This window comes from Lagopus muta, chromosome 9 (genome assembly GCF_023343835.1).
Source record: "Lagopus muta isolate bLagMut1 chromosome 9, bLagMut1 primary, whole genome shotgun sequence".
In the NCBI taxonomy this organism is placed as follows: Eukaryota; Metazoa; Chordata; class Aves; order Galliformes; family Phasianidae; genus Lagopus; species Lagopus muta.
In genome coordinates this window covers 12,173,375-12,181,017 of record NC_064441.1, presented here as the reverse complement: position 1 = coordinate 12,181,017, position 7,643 = coordinate 12,173,375, and positions in this window count along the sequence as shown.

Below are 7,643 nucleotides of genomic sequence, written 5' to 3'. Positions count from 1 at the left end.
AGTGAAAATTTAATCCAAGCAAAATTCTTGGTCATAAACACTATCTGAAATATTATCTCTTGATGGTCCTTGCATCCATCAGTCAATATTAGCAATGGTGCACAGCGGCCAAACTCTAACACATTATGAGGTGTGGGCTATGTACTGGGAATATGCACTTCAGAAGAAAAAAAAAAAACCACTGCATTCATACTTTTGCTTATTCTGTGCATTGTGCTATTATCATCTCCTCCAAGTGAAGATGGCTTGACAGTGGCAAATCTGCATGCAACTAATTTTGTCATATTAAAATTTCCTATAGCAACAGAAATTAGTCCTTCCATAAGTTATTGCAATACATTGTGTGGATCTGTGAATTGTTAGCTAATATCTGTGATACACAACAGTTACCAAGGCTGCCACAACAGCCCGCATGTGCCAGATGATGGTGTACTTCTCCTAGTTATGCTTTCTTCTAGGATTTCTGGGTTAAGGAAGCTGACAAGATAGGCACTGGGCATGGAGTCAGAATACCCTTGAAGGCATTCAAGACAATTCCCAGATTTTATTTCATGTACTTCAGATCCTCAACAGCATTTTATCTGGTTTCTTTCCACAGTCGGTGTCTCTGTAACACCTGTATCATTCCCTCCTGCAGACCCTTACACCTTTTTGGTTAGCTCAGAGAGCAGCACTGATCTTTCCCACCTGGACTGCAGCTATCACACAGTGCCTGTCATTCTCACATAGATCAAAAAAGGATTTTGCAGGCTGTTGTCCTTGATCCATGCCTTATGTGCCTGTATTACTTAAATGCCTCAGATTAGAGCTGCCCACTTAAAAGACACCACCATAATCAACCTAAAAGCTCCAGGGACAAGTGGGGCACTGCTCAGTCACACCTCCAAGACAGCATCTCAGCTACTATGTCATCAGCAATGCTTCCTGCAGCACCTGGCACTCTTGCTAGAGATTACCTATCCAAATAGCGACCTAATCCAACTCTGCATAACTCACAAGCCGACAAGACAATAGTGTATGTGCAAACATACGGGGTTCTTCTTCCAAGGGAATTCAACATGGTTAACAAATTCCACGCTCCAGGTACTCTTCATCCTACAGCTGCAACTGCTAGCACTTTTATAAAGCTGTCTTAATTACCAGTGACCCTGTGCTCTTCAAGTGCATCAACAGTACAAGGGATGATTCAGGATGACAGGGTCACAAGCAGTGGGAAAGAATGTCTGATCCATGCCTCGCTTACATACATCTCTAGCTCATAGTTTGTCTCCCTTAGATTTAAAATAGATCTCAATGAAAAACGTTGCTTTGATAGAATTTAAGGAGGCTTGGGTTCTGTCATTTTTTTTATCAAAGTTTTGGAAGGATCAGATCTGTATAAGATACAAGCAGTAGAATAGAGTATGTAAAAATTAAGGATTTGTGAATCCCAAAGACTGATATGATAGGTTGGTCTTCTGGAGAACTCTGCTCTGAAAGAAGGCTGAACAGCACAAACCAGGTAAAGGAAGGGCTACCTCTGTACTGTGCATGGGGAGCCTCAGAAAGGCAAGGTTTTTCAGCTTCAGCCTGGAGTTAACTAATGCCTCTAATTTGTCTTTTTAAATTTTATCTGGATTAGAAAGAAATGTTTCTACCATCACGTTTAAAGCTGATATAAAGACAGCTGAGAACTGTGAGCTGAAACAAAAATCCAGCACCCCAACTCTTCATTACTTGAACTCTCAATGACCTCTGGAAGACAACTCCTGCCACTGAGAACCTGTGCATGATGACAACGCTTTTGGAAGAGTCAAGTATACAACTGGTTAGACAAGTGCTTTTCTCTCCTCACCCAGTCCACCACCAGCTATGCTCTATTCAGCAAACAAACACACTGGAGTTATTACATGCAACTTTTACTGCAGTCAATAATTTAGAAATTATTTACTCTGTGCACAGACACTTTGCTAAATAAAAGCTTCTATACAACATGTAAAATCTCATTACTCCACTCCAAAACCAAGATTCCTGAAACATCTACCGTGTACCTCCAAATCCTGACCTATTACCCTCCTCTGTTCATACAGAGTTCTAGTTTCATGACATTCAAAACATTTTAAAATATAAGAAAATAATTCAATCTTTAGGTGTTTTTAATTCATGAATCTAAGTTTATTCATAAAACTTACTTAATTGATCATATGAAGTTAATCAAAGAAGAAAAGCCAGAGGCCTCAGTCCTACAAGGACTTAAATGTCTGCTCACCTTGCCATAACTAAATGAATAGTCATGGCCACAAAGAAAAACTTAAATTTTTGAGAAAATTTGTCCTTTAACAATGCTGTTTTTTATTCAACTTCTGCAGAGTGATTAGATGATGAAGGAAAGTATTAAAAAGTAGCTATAAATCCACCAAAATATAAAAAATAGAGGGAAACACCAGGTATGCACTTTGTGTAACTTACTTCTTTTCTAACTCTTTCCAGAGCTACCTGAATTTCAAGAGCATTTTGTTCCTGTCTTATTAACATCATCCAAGCTCTTAATTAAAGCTACTTAGTGGCCACTGAAAGCACTGAGGGTTTTTGACAACATCACAAAGTCAGAGCCACCTTTTTGCTGTGATAAGAATCCAGTCTTTTCCAAAGCTTTGTCAACCTTCTGTTCCTTCACCCACTGTGACAATGGAATTTTCTTACTTGTAGCACCAAACTTCTGTAATGTATTATTTTAGCTGTTATAACAACCTCTCTCTTCAATATTTGCCCATATTTTTCCTATGTCTGCCTGTCTGTGTAAAAAAAATGAGGACAGATAAACTTCATGTGGGCACAAACCAAACAATTTGTTTTGTTGTTCTTTGAGGGTTTATGTTTTCTTGTGGTTTGTTGGGTTTTTTTTTAATAGAACTGCTTGGTTTTTTTCTACAGTATTCTCTAGACAATGGCAACACGCCGAGATCAGTTGGATTAAAGCAAAAGAGAAGGGCTCATGATGCTAATATTAAATTAGTAACTCTTTTTCTATTCATTTTAAAATAGAAATTGCGCATAACCAATGCGTTCTTTTCTCCTTGGGAAAGTCTGAAGACATACCAATGGGAGAGACGTGGTGGCCAGACTCTGAGACATCAAAGGACAATCCAAATGGCCATACTATCTTTGCCATAGTCTGAAAGCACTCAAAAACACAACAAAGAAAAAATAACAACAGAATCAAATAAACTTTGTGCAAGTTCATCTCAAGCATGTCAATCCCATGGAGACATTATCAAAACAGTGAAAACATAGGGCCTGCTAAGACAGTGACCCTTCACATGAAAGCTAGAGAAGCTTTCATTTTGCAATACAGGCAACTCTGAAAAGTGCTCAGACTCACATGCACCTGCCTGTCACTTACTTTGCAAAATACTACAGAAATGGCGAATTCATAAAGCTTTGATTCTGTTCTAAAATCAAGTTGTCATCATCATTGTCCCTTCACCCCTACCCCCCCCCAAAAAAAGCAAGTTTTCCTGCAGTGTACGACCAATTACTAGGGAGCCTACAATACAGCCTTCACACATACACTCCTCATCTAGCTATGCAGAAGGCAAACAAAATTAAAAGACCCTGAACCCCAAGCAGATCATTGGAATGAGATGAAAGAGCCTCCATCCAGAGCATCCATATTGTCCATATTTTTTTCCTGCATCCCAGATCTATACAGCAGACTCTATGTGTTACCAATGGGCCACGCTCCCTCTGTTCCATCCTCCCCCAGCTAAGTAAATACATTTGTTCTCAAGCAGGAGCTATAAAGTGCAGCTGTGAGCAACCTGCCAGTCCCGCTGCAAACCCAAGCCCAGCACACTCTCTGTTCCCTCTGCAGCCCAGCTGCACATCTGTTCCCCCTGCATGCTTTCTTGCATGAGTGGGCACCCATGGGTGATGCTGGTGGGGGGCAATGCTCTGCCTCTTGCATGGTCCCAGCAGAGCATTCCTGTGTTTCCCTACTGCCATCACCGAGGCACACAAAAGAAAGTCTTACTCATATCTGCCTGCTTTACATGTAATAATCTTGAACGTTTTGCTCATCCCTAAATGTTACTCTTCATGCTAGCATCAGTCCAAATATGCAAAACAGAGCAATCCCTAAAGAAAAAAATGTGTCACTGTCAAACAGTTAGTATTAATACACTGACCAAAAATGAATGTAGGGTTCTGCCTCACTTCTTTCTTCAAAATCTGGTTTGATTTTCCAGCCTCCCCCTCCACCTAGCTTCTCACCCATTAAAAATAAAATAGCATTACTTTTTCAGTTCTGCTTTCTCCAGGCAGATTTGGCTCCCTCCAAAGTCTCTGTGATTAAACACACAGTAAATAGTTGTCGGGCCAAAATTCTCTAGGCCTGTGACTTTTTTTTGATGCCAATAAATCCCACTGCACCTTTCCCTTCAGCTGCCCTCAATTTCCTTCACTCTTTTAAGACTGTCGTGTGCATCTGGACCTGGCTCCCTCTTCCACTGCAATATTCTCATTCTTTTTCAGATTTCTCTCTGAAAACCTGCAGACCATGAAGACTATATGTTTTCTGAAATCTTTGAAGCAATCTAAACATTTGATCGCTTTTACTTTTTTTCTCTTTTTTTTTTTTTCTTTTTTTTTTGGCAGAAAATCTCCAAACTAAAAAAAATCAGCTTAAAATGGCAAAAATATTGGTAACAGGTTTTTTTTTGTTTTGTTTTGTTTTTTTGTCTAAAAAGGGAAAACTGAAAAACAACGATAAGCTTTAAGCAATGGATAAAATACCATTCTGTTTGAAACATATAGGCCAATCTGAAACCAAAAAGCTGACTGCATTTGGCCAATCTGCAACGCAAAAATAAAATAAAAAATAATAAAAAAAACACACACATTATCTGCTGGCATGGAAGCAGCAGATCTACAGCTTGTGAAAGGTAATACAATTTTGGGGTATCTTTTTGTTCCAGCAGAAGATCTCTTTCACAATGTGTCCAGTACATCTGTGTTTTCTCTCATGTGAGCCAGAAGCACCATGGGGCAGACAGTCTTTCTCAATATATTTCTCTGAGCAAGTATTTAATTTTTTTTTCTGTGGTGCAAAAATACAACGTAAAATGACATGGTAGATTCTGGCCATTTATCACAGAGGAATTTAGAAGTAGTAAATAATAAAATTTTATTAAACAGAGACAACCAGAGTGAGTATAAATGTGTGCTCTAAGCCTCTCTTTTTCCTTGCTCACCAGATCATTACTCCACATAGCCGTTAGGAGAATGAAAGCTTTTGAAATAAACAAAGTGCTGCTGTCAAAAGCAGAATAGTCTAAAGTGCAGAAATTAGAAGAGTAAATGGAACTGGAATTACCATGGGGATAGGAAGGAGATAAAATGTGTATCTAGCAGAATTTGGGGTCTAGCCAGACATGTATTTTGCAGCAGCTATGTCAGTGAGACAGATTGCTGCCCATTGCTCTTTGCTGCCCCTACTGATCTGCAGGCTGTGTGAGCACTGCCTGGCTTATTTCAGTCAAAAGAGTTCAGGTTAGTTTAGAAAACAGTAAGTCTTCACTAATCTAGTGCATTTTTTGAGCAAAATTGGTTAGGGAAAGCTTGTATGAGCAGTGCTAGTAGCAGCATTGCAGGGATTTGGGACTGCTGATAACCACCCAGAGACAGGCTGCGGTTACTAATATCTTCCACCAGCACAGCTGAAGCTGGAAGAGCACATCTGTTCACCTCCTGAAGAGGACTAGATTTCTGGTCTGCTAATCCCATTTTCCACTACATATTCAGTCAAAATAGCCACTAAGTGACTGGAAATCCCTCTGTGCTCAAGGTTTCTTCAGTAGCATTAATTTGGCAAAAGTAGCCAAAGAGAAAAGTGAATGTTAGTTTTTGGAGTCTGATCAAAATAGGAAGTTTAAATAGCATAACAGCACATAGCTCCACTGTATCTCATCTTTTGCTGCTCTTAATACTGAGTTCTTACGCCAGGCATCTCCATGCAGCTTTAATTTAGTCAAGGGCCAAGCAGCTATGAATTAAGGAGACACAGGGCTGGAGCTTCCAGCAATCTGTTCTCTCCCAAATGTCCAATTAGAAGAGATAACACATTTAGAGATAAATTCCTGGCAAGAGCTGAGGATGAGATTTTGCTTGAATCAACAATGTGGTCAACAGTTGAGAATGATACATGAAAATAATGCAAGACAAAGATCTGAAATGTTTAAACAAGAGATCAGTTATGGGCCTCTCAGAGGTGGTAAAGGTAAATTATTAAAAGAATTTATAATTACATTCATGCCTAATTATTAATAAACAAGGATAGGTAACAGATGCTGCGGCAGATTTACACTTCCTAAGGAAATAAGAAGAATTATAGAAGAAAATCAAGATCAGCAAAATGATTAAATCCGGAAACTGGAATGTCTGTAAGTGTATTTAAAAAAAAAAATTAAAAAAAGCTTTTGTCAAATCGGGAAGAAGCAGATTCCTTTTCAGATTTTAAAGGTGCTGGTAAATTGAAGAAGGCTGACAAAACACCCATTGTGAGAAAAGAAATAAGAGAAGTTTCAGATTTGGACCAATGTCATTCTCTCAACTTCACCAACATAAAATGAGTAGCACATAATAAGAAATTGATATATTATTATTTTTACCCTATGAAATAATCTACATCAAGATAATGTAAGCATTATTGGAAAAGTTTAAATTTTAATACTTAGCAACAAACACAGAATAGAAATCAAGCCAAATAAATTTGACTGAAAGGGTTAAAGGAGTATCAGTGAGGCAACAATACACTAATTTTATCCCAGATGAGATCTGAAGAAATATCAGTACAATATTCAGAACCATTCTGATTAGAAAATAAAGTGCTTGAGAGAGAAAATAACGCATTGGCTTTGAATGTTAAGAGAAGAAATATTTGAAAATGGAGGGAAGAATCATGAAGACATGAATTCATAAGAATATTTATTTTATATTTATGACCTGGGGAAAAAAAAAAAAAAAATTGCAGAAGAAATTACTGGCATTATTACAGATGCAAGCAATAAGACTGGTAGATGGAAATGTGAAGTGATAACAGAAATTTGCTTATACTAGAAAATATAATCAACCTATTAATTGCTGGAAAACGAATCTTGTGACAATATTAAAGAAAAATACTTCTTTAATGTGAAATTAGAAACTATCTAACATGAAGAGTAAATAAATGGAATATGACCAAAATCTTCTACATTTTTGTATCTTTTTCCAAGGATTTGGAAAAAAAAAAAAAAAAGGATTAGGTTTTTTTCCCCCCAGTAAAGGAAGGCACTTGAAGACTTTCACACACAGCTACAGCAGCCTGACAAAAAAAGAACACTAATAATACAGTATAGCATGCAGGAAGGCGTACTTAGCATCTCTACCTACCCTTACATAAAATATGTTACAAAGCTATGTTTAGGTGAAGTCCATTTGGCATTGCAATTTCATCAGCAAGAGCACTGAAGTCACTTTCTGGTTCATCAGCACAACAGCACAGACTGGCCAGGGAGAAGCAGTGCAAGTCACCAGGTATTGGTTTTTAACTGTGGTGCTATCGCAGTCAGAAGGCATTAGGTCATCCACAAACTCAAACACACAACACAATGACTTCTCACAAGGAC